The sequence below is a fragment of the Mauremys mutica genome, chromosome 10, assembly GCF_020497125.1.
Source record: "Mauremys mutica isolate MM-2020 ecotype Southern chromosome 10, ASM2049712v1, whole genome shotgun sequence".
NCBI classification, from domain to species: domain Eukaryota; kingdom Metazoa; phylum Chordata; order Testudines; family Geoemydidae; genus Mauremys; species Mauremys mutica.
The window spans coordinates 21,642,097-21,662,316 of record NC_059081.1 but is presented as its reverse complement, the minus strand read 5'-3'; the positions used below and the strand labels follow the sequence as shown (position 1 = coordinate 21,662,316).

The following is a 20,220-nucleotide window of genomic DNA, read 5'->3' as shown; positions in this document are numbered from 1 at the left end:
TTCATGTGGAAGTGGCTGTTTCCCTTTGAAGCACAGATATAGGACTGTTACAGCCATCACTTCAAAGGGAAACCACCCATTTACTCAGAAGTCCCGTTGCCTAATGTACATCTAAAATTTAGCCTCCTAATAGCCCTTAAATACCCATCATGTTCTGCTGTGGCTCATTGCCATATTACAAATAATAGAAAGTATTAAAATAATAAAAGTGACTTTACAGTTTACTTTTCCAAATTGGTTCATAATAGGATGCAACTCTGGGTGTCTTTACTCAGGTAAAACTTTGTGTAAGGATTACAAGATTGGACCCTACTTTTCTATATTGAAAGTGTTGAGAAGTCTAGATTTTCACATGATAAATAAAAACACTCTAGAATAGAAAATCTGATGTTTACTTCATATTGTGTGATGCATGTGCTTGTTTTTACAATTGTCCTCTGTGTTCTAAAGGCATCTAGTCATGCCTCTCCACTTCCCAGAACAGGATTTATAACTAAACTTGTGACACTAAGATATGTGATTTGTCACATCATTAACTATACTTAGCCAATTAATTACTCAATATAAAAAACTTATCTTTTTTTCTCTGTTCTTGTAAATCTCTTCCTACTATGGCAGTTTGTTTTTTCTTCTTTTTGTTCTGCTTTACCATCTCTCCCACTGCCCCTCTGATTTTTTATTCTATCCATCTTTTTTTACCTCTTCTGATAAGTTCTTGTGCCTCCCTTGGCCACCACCTATTTCTTCCTTAATTCTGTATCTCTCACTCACAGGCATCCCCATATCACCCCGGTTTCTGTCTTAGCCTGCTCTCCATTCAGTCCCTTCTATCTACTCTGCCACTATTATGGTGGGGCATCTGCTCTTCAGCTTGGTGGGAAAACTCTCTAAAGAACTAATATCTGTCATTCTCTGCCCTATTGCCAGTGCTGTGAAAAGTGCTTCTGATGATGAGATAACTGTTGCTATAAAGGACAGTGACAACAGCTAGCCCCCTAAAGAAGGAATGTTGCCTATAATACTGGCTGTTGGATTGGAGGTGGGGGATGGAAAGGAAGGAGCAAGAGATCAGCACATGAGGGTCTTTTCTTGAGAAAATGATTGAAGAGAAGCATAGATCCCAGGGTCCCATGTAACTTTTCTTCTTCCCCACCCTACCTCCGTTTCTTCATTGTGATTCCCGTACTACAGAGAATTCTTGGAAATATACTCCCAGCATTAAGTGCTACTATCCAGCAGAAGGCTAAAGAAATAATGGTTTCCAATTGCCCGTAACCACCTTGATTCTCCAGCCTTGAGGGTGAGCAAGTGAGGGAATTCATGAATGACGGCTCCCGTGCAGGAATCTGAAAATTGTCCATTCCCCCCAGTCAAAAAACCAAACCCATTAAATTCATGACTACATGGATTTTCATTGCAAGTTGAGAAGCCCAAATCTAGCATTGGCAGAAAAATATATACTACTTAGACCTTCTTAGTTTGTTTATTTAAGAAGAAAAGTCAGGCACAGTACTCATGTGTTGTAACTTTTAAGACCAAATGTGGAATACTATATATTCAGTAAATATAAAAGGTCACTTTCCACTCCTACTGGTATAATTCAGTTAGTTTCAGGTGGAGTTACATCAAGGATGAACTTGGCCCAGGAAATTGATGATAATGTAAAACAGATGTAGTATTTGAAAGCAATGGTCCTTAGTAGCAGGAGGAACAATATTGTGCCCCAAAGGAACTATCAAATGCATTAGATGTAAGAAAACTCTGCAGATTTTTTTTTTTATGCAAACAGTGAATCAATACCAGTTGCCAGGTTCAAGTGCATTTAACAAAACAATACACATTTATAGATGTTAACTTTGTTTACTAATCCTGTTGTTGAGATCAGTTATCAGATCATTTGAAGGTGTTTTATATTACAGTGTCTCTCAGTGTCTGAAAGTAGCCAGTTACTGTCTGAGACTTCCTGTATTTCTGCTTCTCCATTTTTATGAGAACAATTATGGTTTTAGACAGTTTAAAAAAAAAGTGAGCAAATAGCATAGAACTAATTTAAAATTATTTATATATATATATATATATATAAGGATGGAAGATTTTGTCTTGGTCTGTGTTTTTTTTTAATATGTTCTTATAGCTTTAAAATGATTGTACAGTAAGTAAAATGCATTATATGTGGGTATTTGTGGGCATATAGAGTAGTCTGCACAATTCATTTTAGCTGGACTTTATTTCATTTTGAAAATCAGTCACACAGTGTATCCATCTGCAGTATAGACATCAGAGATTTATTAGAAATAGTACAAGTATGATATGTACATTATGGTATGGAAAGTTTTACCAAGCCACACCACTACAATTATAACATAAGAATAAACATGACAACTCTTCTTGTAAAAGTCTAAAGAGGTTGTATTCTTATGTAAGCACTTGGTAATTTAATACCTGATATTGACCTGCATCATAATGATTCATATATCCCGCTAAACAGATAGATCTCCCTGAATCTTCCAAGTGCCATAAAGTAAATACTGAACCTTTCACGTAAAATTATGAGGAACTACGTATTGCTTGGGGCACATTCCAAATGGGGAAATACATCTATGCTGTGAAATTATGCTTTCCAAGCCTGTAAGTCTACACTGCTATTAAATAGCTCCTTAGCCCGAGAGCTAGCTAACACGGGCCAGCCGTAGGTTTTAATTGCAATGTAGACATACCCTAAGTGGTATGATGCTTTCTTTCCCCTGCTTTTAGTCATGTGATGGTAAGAGCATCCTGGGGCAACACTGAATAGCTTCATTAGCTTAACTCTCACACTGAAAAGGAATAAGTTAGGATAAGAAGTATCAGCGGGGTAGCAGTGTTAGTCTGGATCTGTAAAAGCAGCAAAGAGTCCTGTGGCACCTTATAGACTAACAGACGCTTTGCAGCATGAGCTTTCGTGGGTGAATACCCACTTCTTCGGATGCTTTAAGTGGGTATTCACCCACGAAAGCTCATGCTGCAAAGCGTCTGTTAGTCTATAAGGTGCCACAGGACTCTTTGCTGCTTTTAGGATAAGAAGTCACTCCCTATTCTAGGATAATGTCATATCATAGTTTCTTTCTTCTAACAAGTTTTGGTTTTTAGTGAATTTGTTGCTTGTGAAAGGTTGTGCAGCACACTTCCTTCCAGGGCTGCCCGGGGGTGTGGGGGGCAAGTGGGGCAATTTGCCCCAGGCCCCACAGGGGACCCGCAAGCCCTGGCCCGGCGGCGGTCTGGGTCTTCGGCGGTGGGGGGCCCTTCAGTGCTGGCGAAGACATGGAGCGACTGAAGGCCCCCACCACCACCACTGAAATGCCGCCAAAGATATGGACCACCGCTGGGTGAGTACAAGCACCGCAGCTCCCCCACTTTGCCCTAGGTCCCCTGAATCCTCTGAGCGGCCCTGCTTCCTTCTGCTTGTCCAGTGGGTGACAAGGGCTAGCTATTTATTTTATTTATTTAGATTTAAAATAATAAAATGCCTATCCAAGCCAGAGGTGCCCTAACATATAGTAAATACAATTAATTTAAGTCTCAGCAGCATTAAATCAGTTCCACAGGAACTTGGCCAGCCAGTCGCCTATCCCCTTCATAATCTAGGAAGCACACCCTCACCCCATTTTTTCCAAACATGTCTTTTGCAATGTGTCTGGAAAATCACCAAATGTAGGTCATCTCAGAAGAGGTGGGAGTTCCAGAGTCTCTGAGCCCTCACTGACAGCGCCCTGCCAGCTGTCCCTGGTCTTTGATAATGAGGGAGATCCATCTCAAGTGCCCCTGCTGACAGCAGCTGTGGCAATATGGCCCAAGGAGAGAGATGATCCCTCAAGTAGGCGGGTCCCACTTAGTGATAAGGATCACATTCAAAAGAGGTGAAAAACTAACTAATCTCTATGTCCATCCAATTCCTCTCTGCTGCAAGTTGCCACTGCCAAATGTGGAGGTGTGTATTTTGTGTTTTATATGTTTGTTCCTTAGGAAATAGACTTTAAACATCAATCCATCTCACATAAGCGACTGAACAGTCTTCAGATGGTAATGACTTCTTTATCATTGCTTTCATGTCTGAATTTAAGCTTCTGACTTAGAGGGGAAAAAGTCTTTCTCCTGTTACCAATCCCTGGAGCTTTTGAGTCCCCAACCCCTAAGCCATTTTACTAGTAAAATATACTTAAAAGCTAGCTACACTAATGTAAATCAGGAATTACTGTCAATGCAGCCATTCTGGATTACAACGGTGAGAGCAGAATTTGACCCAACATGTCCTGGATTCTGAAAAATCCACCCTTTCACAAAGGGAGTGTCTGTCTTTTACAAGAGCCTCATGTTACTCAAAGGAATTCACTCAGCAGGCTCCAGGATGGTTTTCACCTTTGTACTAGGGACACTTGTAGATATGCCTAACACTGAATATTTCTGCCTTTATGCTTGTCAAACAAAAGGTTAAGAAGAAAAATAACTGCAGGCTAAGGTCTTTTAAAGCTAAGTTTTGAGACAGAGTCGAGCCAGAAAGATTCTGTATTGACAGCTGGTGAAATGTTCCTACGAATTACATCTGTCCATTAAAAATCTTTCTCAGATCTCTCCTGGGTCCTCAAGGTTTTCAAGAGTGCATATTACTTTCAAGAGAGATGTAACCTTAGATCAAGTTATGTAAAAATATATCACTTTTATCAAGTGAAGTAATCACAGTATGATACAAGAATATTAAACAACTGCTTTTCAGCATTGGTATGCAGAAGAGTTTTTCTCTAAACGTCTTAAATTGTTATTTCATATTGTGACACCTGTAATTGTATATAGCAATCTAAATTTTAAAATCCTGACAGGATCTCGATAGATTCCATGATATATCTAAATCCATCACAATGTTCTAGATAGATTTTTAAATTGATGGTACTACACCAAGAACCGAAATAAAACCACTGACAGCACTTATCCTTATAGACTAATAGCAGCAAATGATTTTATGAATCATTAGTTCAGATACTATAGTCCTACCCATTTTGAAACCATTTGTAGATTAATGCTTTTTGTCTGTGATATGATATTAATAGGTTTCTGAAAAGCATGTAGTTTCTAACTGTGTCTCACAGAACTGTTTTAGGGACAAAGTTTTAGTATTGCAATAACTGATAATAATTGCACTGATTCAGTTAGCTGGCTCTTTCAAAAATAAAATATCTCCTGAGAGTGAGTATCCTGTGAGCAGATTTCAGTTATTAGCACATAGAGGACTAGCTACTGAATAGTCATGCATGGATGGTACTAGTGTGGGACTAAAACTACTGAGCTTTTGTGAATTCAGAATACTTTGCAAAATAGCAATGCAGAAGAAAACATGACATCATAATTCCATGTTCACTTCGATTTGAGGCTGTATTATTTTTTAGGAAGAAACAAACACAAAAATCTCTAATGCACATGATTTGTAAGCTTGATTCTAAGGGAAGTTCCATATCCTAAACTCAGGGCAAGAGCTGACCTGCACTGAGCACACAGCTTAGATAGATGGGCTATGCCCGGTGGGGGGGCTTCAGTACCCACAGAAGATAATTATTTCTCCCCAAGCCAGAATTGTAATAAAGCCAATGTGGTCACTACTGCGGCCACTACTTGCTGCACTGTCTTCGTAGCTTAGAAGGGAGCTTTTATGGTGTACCCATTGTTGCAGGTTCACTATCATCTTCCTTGCATTTAGCACAGCTAATCCTGAATGGAAGAGCCCACTCTGTGCAATGCTGGAGAGAGCCCGTGCAGAACTGTGATTGTAGTGAAGTAGATTTGCAGCCCGTCTTCACCATTTCCCCTCATTGTGCCCCTCCATCCCTCTGGAAGGCGGAATGGCACCATTTTGGCTGCATTCAAGACCATCTGTATTTGCCACAGAAATAATGGGGAGAAGGAGAATTTGTCCCTCAATGTACAAATAAGAACATTCATTTACTTCAGTGGGCATGTCAGTAAATAGGGTCTTTACAAAAGATTGCATTATTAAGAACTGGGCATTAATTACATACTGTACCTGTCACGTTAAGTACTGGTAGTTGTTTTCTTTCTCAGTTCTATTAGTTTTTTCTATCCTCCTGTGGTCTCCATGGGGTAAACTTCAAAAGCAGTTTGCAGTGATTTAGCTGTGCAGCTTCCATTAATATCAGCATGAGTCATGTGGCTAAATCTTAACATGCTGCTTTGAACATTTACCCCACTATTTTCTGCATATTCAGCTGTCAAAATGTGATGAAACGCAGCTCACGCTCTGAGTAAGTTTTGTTACTGGCAGTGCTTACAACCCATGACACAAATAGCTACATATTTTACCTGAAAAAATAGTATAGTGCAGTTGTTTTCAAACTGTTTTTCATTTGTGTCCCCTAAAAAAATTTGACTGCAAGTGCAGACCCCTTTGGAAATCTTAGACATAGTCTACAGACCCCCAGGGGTCTGCAGACCATAAGTTGAAAGCCATTGTTCTATGGAATGACAACCTTTCATGGATCCCTTAAACATAATTTGTGGCCCCCCAGGGTCTACAGACCCCAGGTTGAAAACCACTGGGATAATATATCCTCCCCTATAAAGATGGGATGTTAAGATTTGAGGTGCTTTTCCTTTTAGGATACTAGTTACAAAAAATGGGGTTAGCTCGACATTCAATAAAGGGGACCCTCACCTCAGCAGGGGTTATACTTTGCTGTGCCGCACAATTGTGGCACCAGAGATGGTGTGTTTCGTGCTACACGTTTCATTAATCTTCGTCAGCTTCCTGGAAGTAACTACTTCAGGCAGGATTTTTATGGGCTTTTCTTGCGCATTGGTTTGTTAGCGGCCAATAAGGTCAGGCTGAACAGGTGGCTGCCTTCCTATGGGTTCGTGTCACTTTGGCAACCACCATAGCAACCGATCCAGCTGCATGCTGATTATCTAATAATTGCATAAAACAAAATGAAATAGTGATGTGATAATTCCAAGTAACTATAACTCACCCTCTTCCTTTGTCAGAATACTCTTCATCTAATTAAGTTGTTTTTACCTACTCCTTTGCACACAGAGTGGCCCTTATTCAAAGGGCCAGTTCTCTGCCTTGCCCATTAATGAATGAACCCAATAACAAAGAGTAGAAGCAGGATTTGCATATAACATTAAGAAATTTCAAAACTAATCTGAAAAGTGCATGAAAAATACTGCATGACATATCAGACTCCATTCATGCTGGTGTTAAAATATGTCTGTTTAAGGCATGGCAATAACTTGCCCCATTGGGGTGTCATATCCTTAACATTGTGGCAGAAAATACACCTGTGTTCCACCTATAATGAGGGAGCTGTTTGTTACATAATTGACTTTCCTTATTTCATAGTTTAATTCATCAGGCTCAAAGTTCAATAATGATGCTGTGATGTGAGGTGCTAGAGCTCTAGAGGACTGAAACTTAAAAGGAATGGGCTCATTATAAGGATTAGTTATTAGAAGCTGTTGTTGTAATGCTGTTGCTGTTGCATTAAACTTCTATTTTTAATTTTAATTTCCCTGTTAAATTGCATAGTAAATGATGGTGAATGTTAACGATCCTACATTCTCTTCCATGTCCTGAATGAGAAACAGACACGTTTATATCTGATTTCTGTGACTTATGTATCATAGAATTTCTGGGTTTTCCAGAATTTCATGGGCTTTAACATCTGGGTTACAGTGCTAAAAATAATTATAAAATTCTGGACATTTTCCTGACATATCTGTAAATAAAGGCTGGGCACATCTGCATTTTTCAATAGAGATATAAAATATTAATCTATTAGCATACAATTAATCGCCAACATTCACAAACTGCTATCCATACACTAACACTTACTTAATATTATATATTTATATGTATATTTCTGTTTAGATCATACTACCAGAGACATTATTCAATTACTGTATCATTGACCTCTAACACCAAAATAATTTGGCAGCTGTAGCTACAGTATGTGCTGCAGAGGTTATAGGAGAGAGTTATCTCCATCATTATATGCAGGACCGGCTCCAGACCCCAGCGCGCTAAGCGTGCGCTTGGGGCGGCATTTTGCTGGGAGGGCGGCAGGCGGCTCCGGCGGAATACCCGCAGGCATGACTGCGGAGAGTCCGCTGGTCCGTGGCTCCGGTGGACCTCCCGCAGACATGCCTGCGGAGGGGCCGCTGGTCCCGCGGCTTTGGTGGAGCACACCGTTGGCTCCGTTCGATCCACTGCTGGTCTGGGGTTCCAGCAGCGGTGAAAGTAACTTAAATTTCGTACAGGTATTGTCATATTGCAACCCCCCTCGGGGGGAGAAGCTCAGAGGCTGGGGATGTGTGGGTGTGTGGGGGAGCACTCAGGGAAGCAGGTTGGGGTGGGGAGGCTCAGGGCAGGGGGTGGGGATGTGGATGATGTAGGAGTCAGGGCTGGGAGCATGGGCGGTGGAGGAGTCAGGGTTGGGTGGCATGCGGGGCTCAGGGCAGGGGGTTGGGGTGTGTGTGTAGGAGGGAAGTCCTGGGGGGGCCGGGGCTTGGGGCTGGCGTAGGACAGTCCTGGTTGCAGCCGAGTTACCTGGATTGTGGATGGGTCCCTGCCCCACACTGTCCCTGTTCCTGCTAAGGGAGCTGTAGGCCAGCTGTGTGGGGGCACTGCATCTACAGGCAAATGGGGGGTGGCGGCAGAAGACCCCCTGGCCTGCCGCTCCCTTCCCCTTCCCCCTGAGGGGCCGCAGCTGTGCACGCCACAGGGAGGGCATGTGCCTGTGGTGCCCTGGTATCCAGCCACAGTGACGAGAGGGGGCAGCAGGACAGGCTGGGATGCAGACACCTCCACCACGCCTCCCGCTGGCCCCTTTCACTTGCCTGACTGCCTGCTGCTTAGTCCGGTGCATGGGGCCACCAGCGCTAGCCTGCCAGAGAGTTCTGGCAGCCAACAGGACCCCATCTGGGAGCACGCCACGCGCCGTGCCTCCAGCCGCAGCGGAGCACCCCAGCATCAGCTGGCTCTGAGCATGCACACTCCTCCTTACTTTCACTTCTAGGTTCTGGCTGCCTGGACCCCGGCTGGCAAGGGTCCGGCAGCTGGAAGCCCAGAGCAGCGGTGGGCTGAGTGGGGCCGGCGGCTGGGACCCCAGAGCAGCAGCGGGCTGAGCGGCTCAGCCCGCTGTCGGTCTGGAGTTCCGTCCGCCGGCTCCTGCCAGCCGGGGTTCCAGCCGCCGGCCCCGCTCAGCCCGCTGCCAGCCCGGGGTTCCGTCCATCCAGGCCAGCAGCGGGCTGAGCGGGACCAGCATCTGGGATCCTGGGCTGGCAGCGGGCTGAGCAGGGCCAGGACCCCGCTCAGCCCGCTGCCAGTCTGGGGTTCTGGCCGCCGGCTCCTGCCAGCCAGGGTCTCAGCTGCTGGCTCCGCTCAGTCCGCTACTAGCCTGGGGTTCCCTTCACCCAGGCCGGCAGCGGGCTGAGTGGGGCCAGCGGTTGGGATCTCAGTGTGCCATTAAAAATTGACTTGCGTGCCACCATTGGCATGCGTGCCGTAGGTTGCCAACCCCTGCCTTAATCTATTCCTGAACTCTGTGCTTCAACACATCAAGATATTCATCAATTCCCAAGCCCTCCAAATCAGCAACAGAAATTCCAGGAAGGTTTCTTTGTGATTATTGGTTTTCATATTATCCTGGGATTGATGGACTGCACTCAAATCCTCACTGTGGCAACAGCATATTTTGAAATATATCAGAAAAGGATAAGATGATAAGCTTACAGAGATGTTTTGAGGCATTTTTGTGCAGTATGCTGGATCCACACAGATATACATCAGGTAGAAGTGAATATTCATAAAATAATGGGCAGTATGAGATCAAAACGTATCTGAATCTTACTAAAAACAAATTGCTCTATTACTAAGAATAAATTAATTTCATAGGTGTTACTTCCAATGTTTTTCTTTTCTAGTAAAATATTGTAGTTGTTATAGGTAATCTTTGCTTACCTTATTTTCTAATGCACAAAATGCAATACAGAGATACAGGATGCACATAAATAAACTTGTTAATAGGTTAAAAGGACATCTGGGGATCTTTAAAATGCCTTGAAGTGACGATATGCTTTGAACTTGTGTAGTGCCTTCCAGCCAGGGATGTCAAAGTGCTCTACCAAAATTGATTATTTAAAACTGATAACGCTCCTATCACGTAGACCTCATGAATATGCAATCTGTATGGTATAGATTGGGAAAATGAGGTACAGAATGATTAAGCAACCTGTACAAGGTTATATAATAAGTCTGTGGCAAAGCCAGAAATAGGACCTATATACAAAGCTGTTTATTTTGTTCTGTTCCATGTGCTCATTTACATAGTTGTAGCTAATTTGCATGTAACTGTAAGGTCCAACTTTAAAACTTTGGTGTGGATTTAATGCTTCTGCAGCCCTGGTGAATAAAATGCTCTTTATCTACAGGGCAGCAGCAGGTCAAGCAAACTACCTGCACACACGTCTGATCTGGGGGTGGCTTCCTCTTGGGGTAACAGGTTCCTCTTGAACCATGGAGATTGGACTGTCTGCTGAGTCTGCCACTTAGTGCAAAGCATGGTGTTAAGTTTGTGATGTGGGAAATGGAACTGAGACCCACCAGACTCATATATGGGCCACCAATCATCCATTAGGTGAGAACAACTTTTAATTACTTACTGAGCTGGGCTGGATTTATATTCGTGACCTGGAGGCAAACAGCTCTACAGCTCATTGGCAATGTCCTGAGGGATCCAGTCCCCTACTTAGTGCTAGTGTTATACCTTCAAGAGTGCAGCTTGTTCTCTGGAACAATAATTTTATTAGGTCAAGTTCTGAGCATTTTGTAGATTAGGCAGGCAACACTTCAACTCTCTGCATCTTCGCACACACAGCAACCTCTCCCACACACTGCTCCCAATCTTTTTCAAGCTTGCCATACAATATATGTGCCCTACCGTATTCTCAAGGGGTAGTTTCTCATTGATGAAACTACAAAGACAAAAAGTACAGCAATAAAATGAGAATAAAGTGCACACAAGTGCACCTCTAAATACATTTTGCAATATAAACTAATTACAGCAAATATTCATGTCCCTCACACTACCTTAAACATATTTTCTCCCTATATATGTGATCAGACAGGGTTAATTGCATTCACATGCACAGCACAGAACTTTACTACGTCAGCTAGAGAAGTAGTGGGTGGGGGAAGGCATGGTGTTATCCTCTATGAGGATCATGCCATACAGGAAGTTGTAATTCATCCCTGGGTTACCCAAATACTTGTGAATGAGTATTAGAATTCTGGGTATGAGAATCTCTGGGTTCTGTTCCTGACTGTCAGAGCAGAGTAATAGTAATATCTAGCTCTAATGTAGTGCTTTTCACCAATGGGTATCAAAGCACTATCCAAAGGAGGTAGGTATAATTACTATCATTTTACAGAAGGGGACTCTGAGGCACAGACAGGGGAAAGTGATTTTTCCACTGTCGTGCACTGGGCCAAAAGAGACTATGATGTAGTGAGTAGAGCTAGCATAACCTGCAGAGACTGAGTCTGGGTTCTCTGAATCTATAACTTTAGCCTCTACCACTTGAATTAGAGGACAACAGAGATCAGCATAGAGGCAAAAGCAGGCTCGGAAACCACGAGAGAGTGACAAATGAACCAAGGGTGCTTGGTTATTGTTGGTTAGATAAGCAACATAATTTGGTCCATTTCTTCTGGAACACATAGTGGCAAAGTGGATGAGTATTTGGTCTATAAAAATGGAGACTTAGGTTATGTTTTCAGTTCCACTGTGAGCTGGTTAACCTTTCAGTCATCCTAGCTGTAAATTAGGGAATGATACTGATACTTCCCTAAGAGGTGGTAATGAATCCTTGCTTAATAAGCAATGTAAAGAGGAGAATCTTTAACAGCAAATAATAGAACAGTGTGAATTAGAACTCACAGGGTCTTGGCTTACACCTCAGTGCTCCTTCCAATGGGCTATAGTGTACATAACAGAGCTGCACTATGCATGAGACTCACACAAGTTTCTACATGGCATCTTCTTCTTCTCACTACTGCCATCTTGGCTGACACCAGGAATTGAACTGGGGATGTTCAGAATGCAAAGAATAAATTGCTACAACTTGAGCTAAAAAGCCAGACTTTGTAGCTAGAGGCTGTAAGAGACTTGCTGCCTTTGTAAATCAGACACAGAGGGGGACACTTGACCAGTGGGTTATGCTTACACTTAATAAAAGATGTATCACCATATCCGTCATGCAAGGTCTGTCACGTGTTTGTAGTTGTATGCAGTTGAATAATGCAGGCAATAAAGAGAATATTACCATAATGGATAGGTGGAAGGGAGAGAGAGAGAGAGAGAGAGAAATGAATCAGTGTATGAAACATAGTTTTCAGCAATAGAACAGATGGAAGATGATTTAGTTTGCATGGTGAGTGAGATTTTTCCACAGGTAAGCCATTGTTTTACCACAAATAAGCTATACATTCTTAACATTTTGTATCAGACTGATTAATTTAAAATAATAACAATACTGTGCAAATGAAGACCAGGAAGAAGCATGCCCCAAATTATCAGGTTTTGAGCAGAGCACCATTACCTTTGTGAAATGCACAATCCTCATGGTTGACAGAGGCCATTTTGAATTCCTCTTTTATTTGTATGGAAGAAAAAGTGAGTGTGTGTGTGTGAGAGAGAGAGAGAGAGAGAGAGCTATCACAAAATCTCAGTTCCCTGTGGCATTGAAACTGACTGAGAGTCTGCAGTTGCTTCCAGTAGCCACTTCTTATCTTGGTCCTCTCTATAGTGTCCTGATTCAAAGCCCATTGACATCAATAGAAAGGTGTACTCCAGTGTGCGTTAGATCAGGCCCTAAATGATCTAGGAAGCAGCCTGTAGACTGCAGTCCTCTTGCAATGATTTATCACGAGAAGATAAATACATTGGCTCTTTGTGATGTGAAATGCATCTCCGGAAACTGGATTTGTTTCCAAATCCCTGACATAATGCAGGTTGCTTTTGAGTTTGCTTAGTAACTGCACCACCCTATAGAAAACTGGGCCTATATTTATTTGATCTAAAGCAGAATTCATACAGTGTTGTGTTATGACATTGACCTGAGCTGCTCATTTAAGAAGAGGAACTCCTGTATAAGATAAGGCTGGGCAAACTGGATTTGGGAAAAGCAAGGAGCAGTGCAGACCTCAGCGCAAACATTGAGTGGAAAGGAAACCCACTCTTGAAAAAGCTTAGACAATGCATCTTCTATTACCTGGCCCAGGTACTGGTAGGGAGTTTTGCTCCAAAGAGATTCTGTCTACTTTTATTGGCATCTTATAAAATACTGTAATCTGTAGTTCTAGACATCCAAACTGGGATCAGCTGCTGTTTTCAGATTTCATATTATGATTCTTTCCTAGGGCTAGAGGTAAACCATGCATTCTAGGACACATCTTATTTAGGTAATACACAGAGCATTTGATATATGAAGGCATTGGGAATTATTGCAGTTGATATAAATGCTAGGTTAGCAGACTATTAGCAAAGGTATGCAGGCAGTTTAGATTATGACTTAGATGAAGGTAAAAAAGAATAGTTTTGGAAGGTTCATACAAGGAATGCATGTAGAAGAGAGGAAAGTGGATACACTGTTGACTCCACTAAGGCCAGGAGACACTAAAGCTTGATGATTAGTCTTCTACCCCAGCAGTTGTTTTCTGCTGCCTTCTGTTTTTTACAGAGAACATTCCATGTTTGTAGGCTGCAGAATAAAAGATTATACATGTAGATTAGCATATTTATCTAAAAAAAAAAATTGTGGGTGTTTTCCCAAAAAACATACACGTACTCGGTGGTAAAAACCATATGAAATCAACTCCCCTTAAATGCTGGACAAACTCATAATTTGTAAAATTTATGACCAGATTAAGTGTAAGAATTCTGCAATGAAAAGGATGCATACATTTAAGTGCCAAAAGCAAGTACAAAGCCCTGAGTCTGCAAGTGGCCTTCAGAAACGCTGTTTTGAAAGATCATATTGACTGACTGAGCTTTAAGCACAGTTACACTGATTATACAAAATTACAGTGTATCTTATTCTAAAATGTGCTGCTATTAAATGGATTTTTAGTCAGGAGTTATGTGAGTCTAGAAGAATGACAGCCAATTTATTAGAACAGTTAGATTTGCTTTTTTATGATTACTGCCCGTTTGTTCTTAATTACTGAAGAAAATATGCATTAAAGGCAAGCAATGCATTTTTAATTATTTTCCCCTTAAAATATCACTGTTACTCCACAGAATACAAAATGTTAAGGGCTGGAATGTATCTGTAAGTATATATTCTCATTGGGAAACAAGAGGGGTGCATCAAATACAAACTGTTTGCCTTCACTTTTAAGGCCCTTCGTGACCTATATCCACCCTGCCTATTATCTCATACACTGTTGAGCTGTCAATTACTGCCTCCACTCTGCCAATGTTGCCAATCTTCGTTGCCCACCAGTCACATTTTCCCACAAGTATATCTGTACTTTCCCATGCTTCCCCATATGCATGGGATACACTCCCATAACCATCCATATAAAAATCCAAAAGGCCACCGCATTATGCTCTTTCAAATTTCTCCTTAAAATGTACCTCTGTGCAGTGCCTACAGGACACTCAACAATGGCTAGCCAGCGGCTATGCTGCGACTGCTGCCTATTACACTGATAATCATTATCTCACTGTTACCTTGTGCTTCTTTCACCTCTTTGTTGGTTCTGTCCGTTGTCTCTTTCTCATCTTATATCTTGCTTATAAGCTCTTTGGGACAGATACTGTCTGTCTGAGATGTGTGGGCAGAGCCTAACACATTACAGCCCTAAACCCAGATTAGTGCTTTTAAGAGTTATTGCTGAACAAATCACTACTTCTGATTATGATGTGCACTTCCCATGCAAGACTTCCTGGAGGGCACTGTGTTTGTCCCAGCACAGCATCTTGATGAAATGCTAGGGAGCATGGAGCACAGGGGACTGTGCTACACCCTTTAAAAGGGTGCAGTATGCACTCCCTCCACTACTGGCTCAGCTCCATTGGCTAGTGTAATGAGGGAGGATGTTAGCAAATGATTCTGATTATCCTCACTCTTCCATGCCTATTGAGGAGGATAGGATTGTCTCAGGAAATATCCTTGACTGCCAGGACTGTGATTCTGGATAGCCCCTGTGCCTGGGTCCATGAAGGGAAGGCTTCCCTTTCCACACCGATAGATGGCTAATAAAAATCTAGTCCTAAACTTTTGATTAATCATTTGTGCAGTTTTAAGAGAATTGCAGTTAAATTTAGGGTGATCAGATGTCCAGATTTTATAGGGACAGTCCTGATTTTTGGGTCTTTTTCTTATATAGGCTCCTATTACCCCCCACCCCGGTCCCGATTTTTCACATTTGCTGTCTGGTCACCCTAGTAAAATTCCAGTTATCCAGATTCCCTTTATCCTAAAATCCTAGTCATCTGCATCCACAGTGTGCCCCTGTGTAGCCCTATGTTAGTTAATAGCACTTTCATTTACTTGAAAACTCAGTTATCCAAAACTATTGAATGCCACCCATTTAGATAAATGGGAGAGTATTGTATATTTTAAAAGGTTAGTGAGTTTTTTAAAATGACACCACTGTGCTGGGCATTTTCTTTACATGTGTTAATGTTCTTCTGTCTCCTTTCACAGACGTTAACAGAGTTAAAGACAAATGCAAGTTATGACAAATAGAAACACTTTGACAGAAGCCAGTGTTCCATGAAACAGAATCTTCACTTTAACGAAAAGTGACTTGCAAACAAATTAACTTCCAAAATGTATCTTCAAATAATGTTGAAGGTCTGGTTTGAATATTCATCTGCCTAGAAGCACAAAATCCACGTTGTTCTCCTCTAAGTCAAAAAGAGAAAAAAGAAGTTCCACAACTTTTGCCAGTTTAAGGCATCCTAATTTAACATCAGTGCTTGCCTACAATATTGACCAAATAATTTCCCAGAAGCTGAATATCTGAATCTAGGTAGATTGTCGTACAGGAGTCTTAATCCTGCCCTCCAAATACATTGCATACATCCTCATATACCAGTATGATAGAAAATCCGATATATCAATAAACAGATATGGTAGCTGATTCTTTAATGTGAGGTATACCACACATTGGAGGGAAGTTTAAACCCTTAAAAACAGAGTGGGAGACTATGTAGCCACAAAAGAAGCATAATACAGAAAGCTGCAATGGTCTCCCTTTCTAGTAAGGATGCCAGTTAATGCTATTTGTGATCAGGATTGACAAAACGCACACTATGGAGTAAATCATGCTTCTCCGTTTGCACAGCAAAGGGTCCTGCCTGCCATAGAACTGGTGCAGTTTCACTCTGCAGTGTGTGTGTCAGGATTTTGGAACATGATGTGGAGGATCTGCCCTCGTAGCATGCTGCACAGCATAGCTCCACAGGGAATCATTTTGCATCTTGTATACATGGAAGGAGTGGAAGAGGTGGGACTGGAGTTATTGGATGCACAGTTAATTAGATCCACACCAGCTGTTGTTGTCCATGGAGAAGAGGACTGGAACTGGAGGCTCCAGCAGCATCTGCAGGATGGCTCTATATCTTGGGGGGTGGGAGGACAGCATAATTCACCCTACTCTGATGGGAGCTCCCTGTCCCAAGCCTTGTTAAGCTTTGCATGAGATTTGTCCCTATGTACAGAATAATATGTAGAATTACACTGATTTCTTTAAAATCCAAGCCCCTGCTCTCCTGTAGTTTTTCCATGAAGTGCGTATTTTTTTCAGCTAGATTCTGTTCTTCAGAAAATAGTGGTTCATAATGGAAATGTTGAGAGACCCCCCCCTAACATCTGTCAGTTATGAAAATTTCTGAGTAAAGAAAACAGCAGCAAGAAGAAATTATTCCTCTTTTCTTCAAGGTTGTGCAGTATGAGATGGTTTTGGACAAAATTCAGGTAAAACAGCCAATGAATTAACACAAAGTCTCAGAATCAGGGATTTTTTAAATCCTTCCTTAACTTTACATCTTCCTAAAACAGCTCTGCAAGAAAAGCAGAAGGAAAAAAAAAAAAAAGCTTAAATCAGCGACTTACAGATTTTCCTCCAAGGTTAATTAATTGTCATTAATTGTGAAGTACTGTAGCAATGAACAATAGCTTTGTGCATGATAATGGGGGGGGGGAGAAACAACAAAAAGAAAAACAATAAACCCACATGGTACAATCATGAGCTTTGAGCTTGCAGATTTTTTTTCCCCTCTTCTCTCCATCAGGATCAGTTTGCAAGCCCAATTCAGACCATTTATAAATATAATTACAGTGGTGAATTAATTTAGCTGGATATGCAGAATGATAGGAAAAAAAATGTTTTCATTAGCAATATAGGCACTGGTAAAATTAGTGGACTGAAGGGTTAGTTTTACAAAATTCTGAACCCACAGATTTGGGAACGAGGGGGTTTTGGATAAATGATTCCAGTTTTGGCTTATCAGAGAGATGAAGCAAACTGCCAGAGATCATAAAGCAGGTCAGCGGCAGACCCAGAAATGGAACCCACATCCACTAACTCACAGTCCACTGCATTTTCCATTAGACAACTCTGCCTCTCTAGCTATTGCCTTTCATAGCTGCTGTTGAACTGCTTTTCCAGCCTACCACCCCCCTAGGCCCTTTGAATGGCTGGCTGGGAAGCAGTATAGCTACATCAGTGTCCCATCTCACAACTGGTTCAACACCAGGATCAATCAGCACTGGCCCTTATCATTCAGGTAGAGCTCACTGGGAAATGTGGTACAGTCTCCCTAGCTCGTGTTGACCTGAAACAAGGGTTTCACCATACACTGGAATCTATTTCATCCACTCTCTTGTCTGCCCAGCTAATAGGGTCAAATCTGTATGTACTTCAGAAATTCCTTTCAAGTTACTGTGTCACTGAAAAGGCAGCTCCTTATATATGATGATGTCACAGTGCTCAAACTATCACATTCATTTTACAGCTATAGTTTAGTATGCGCAGAGTATTGGCATACAACAGAAAACATTAAAGAAACAGGGGGTAGCCTTGTTAGTCTGTATCCACAAAAACAACCTCAAGTGAGTTTTTTTTACCCACGAAAGCTTATGCCCAAATAAATCCGTTAGTCCTTAAGGTGCCACCGGACTCCTTGTTATTAAAGAAACAGACACTGTACATAAGAAAATTACCTGGGTTCACTAGAATGACAAGTTGCAGTTGCATACGAAAAAGGGTGATACATGATACAGCTAGTAAAGTTTAATATCAGAGGGATAGCCGTGTTAGTCTGGATCTGTAAAAGCAGCAAAGAGTTCTGTGGCACCTTATAGACTAACAAACGTATTGGAGCATGAGCCTTCGTGGGTGAATACCCACTTCCTCGGATGCATGCATGTATCAGATGAAGTGGGTGTTCACCCACGAAAGCTCATACTCCAATATGTTTGTTAACCTAGTAAAGTTTGTTATTAACGGAATTGTACTCTGATAATGGAGACTATCTCTCTGGTGCCATCTCAGAGTCTTATTTCAAAATTCGTTATACTGTTTAGCATTTTCAAGGTTAACAGAATCAGTGTTATAGCCATATGGATGGGGAATTGCATCATCCAGTAGGTCTCTTCTCCACTGCCAATAAGTTTGATGCCGAAAGCAAAGCATGAGCCGCATGGTACAGTGGACCGAGTGCAGGGCTGGGATCCATACGACAATATGAGAGCACTATAGAAATTTGCCATAAATAAATCTTAGTTTCTCCATCTGTAAACCAGAAGAAACCACACCGATGCTACCCACTTCACAGAGGTGTTGTGAAGTTTAATTAGGCAATTAATATACTACACAATGAAGCCAGCGAGCTCACATGCAGTTTGAGAGTAAGAGGATCTAAGGTCATTGTTTGTATGTTTTTGACACATACCTTTACCAATGTTGCAATTTTATGCAATTACATTTCTTATGATATGGAGGATGAGGTAGTGAACCCGGGCCGGGCTCCTTCCCTAACCCCAGTGACCGGTTGACGCCCAAAGGGCTAAGCTCATTCACTGAGCACAGATAAGGAACAATTAGGTAATTAGTTAGCTCTAGTGGTCAGACCATAGGACTGCCAATAAGGAACCTTTGTTCTAATTTCAGCTGTTACATGGACTCTCTGTACATCCTGGGAAGGCACTTCATTACTCTGGTTTTTAATCTTTTAAATGAATATAATAATACTTTGCTATCTCACAGTGATTTTGTGACAACTAATGTTTGCAGAGCATTTTGATGCTTCAAAGTGCTAAGCATTATTAAGATTAGATGAGGGGGATCTCTTATATGAAGGAACAAGTTCTTCAAGGATGGGGAAGGAGACAGTGGTCTCTGTTAGCCATATTATTGTTTTTTTGACCCAGCAGTGATGAAGTTTTCAGTCCTTGTTTGATTCAACAAATCCCTTCTCCATTGTGGACAAATAGAGATCCCTGTTATGCATGATGAAATGGACAGATGTAAAAAGGAGGGATCTACCTGAAATATTTTGTCTGTTTTAAACTATATTTTGCCCTGCCCTCAACAGGGAATCAGAGTGGTATAAACAGAGTTACAAATGAGGAGGAGAAACATAGTTTTGCTGCCCCAAATTATCTGTTCAACATAAAGCATAAAGCCACCAACATCACAAACACATACATTTGTTATTGTCAGTGTTGTACAATGCTGTGCCAGTTAATTGGCTACCCAGTATCACGCTATAGGGCTGCGTTCCTGACCTGTTAGTAGATAGTAGATGCCTGACCTGTTAGTACAATTTGTGAAGCACGTAGGAATCCTTCAGAAGAAAGGTGCTACATATATGAAAATTATAAACCATCAACAGCACTAGCAAGATCATCCCATTTTTAAAAAAAATGATTGTATGTTTTTCAGAATAAAACTCATTGCAGAGTAATACCAGGATGGAAACAGCTAGCAGGGTAAATGCAGATATGGTTTAAGCAATTGCATAGATTCTCTCCAAAGTCTCTGAATGGGGGGGGTATTTAAAAAAAAAACCACATCTGTCGAAATGTGTATCAGTAACCTTGTTATGAAACAATTGATATTGTCTAACCCAGTTTATGCTTCACACTTTCAGTACTTTGAGC

The 20,220-nt window shown here is 41.6% G+C and overlaps 1 protein-coding gene and 2 long non-coding RNA genes across 4 annotated transcripts in view; 2 read left to right on the top strand and 1 right to left on the bottom strand.

The window, feature by feature from the left end:
* LOC123378260 overlaps positions 1-17,260 on the top strand; it is a 113,966-nt gene extending 96,706 nt beyond the window's left edge. For both annotated transcript variants that reach the window (XR_006582533.1, XR_006582534.1), the window contains exons 3-4: positions 10,545-10,679; positions 15,757-17,260. This is a non-coding gene — a long non-coding RNA (uncharacterized LOC123378260). The remainder of the gene's footprint in view (positions 1-10,544; positions 10,680-15,756) is intronic.
* LRP1B (LDL receptor related protein 1B) overlaps positions 1-20,220 on the top strand; it is a 1,288,869-nt gene that overhangs the window by 120,584 nt on the left and 1,148,065 nt on the right. The gene's annotated exons all lie outside the window — the stretch shown is intronic.
* LOC123378259 overlaps positions 1-20,220 on the bottom strand; it is a 60,792-nt gene that overhangs the window by 6,962 nt on the left and 33,610 nt on the right. The gene's annotated exons all lie outside the window — the stretch shown is intronic.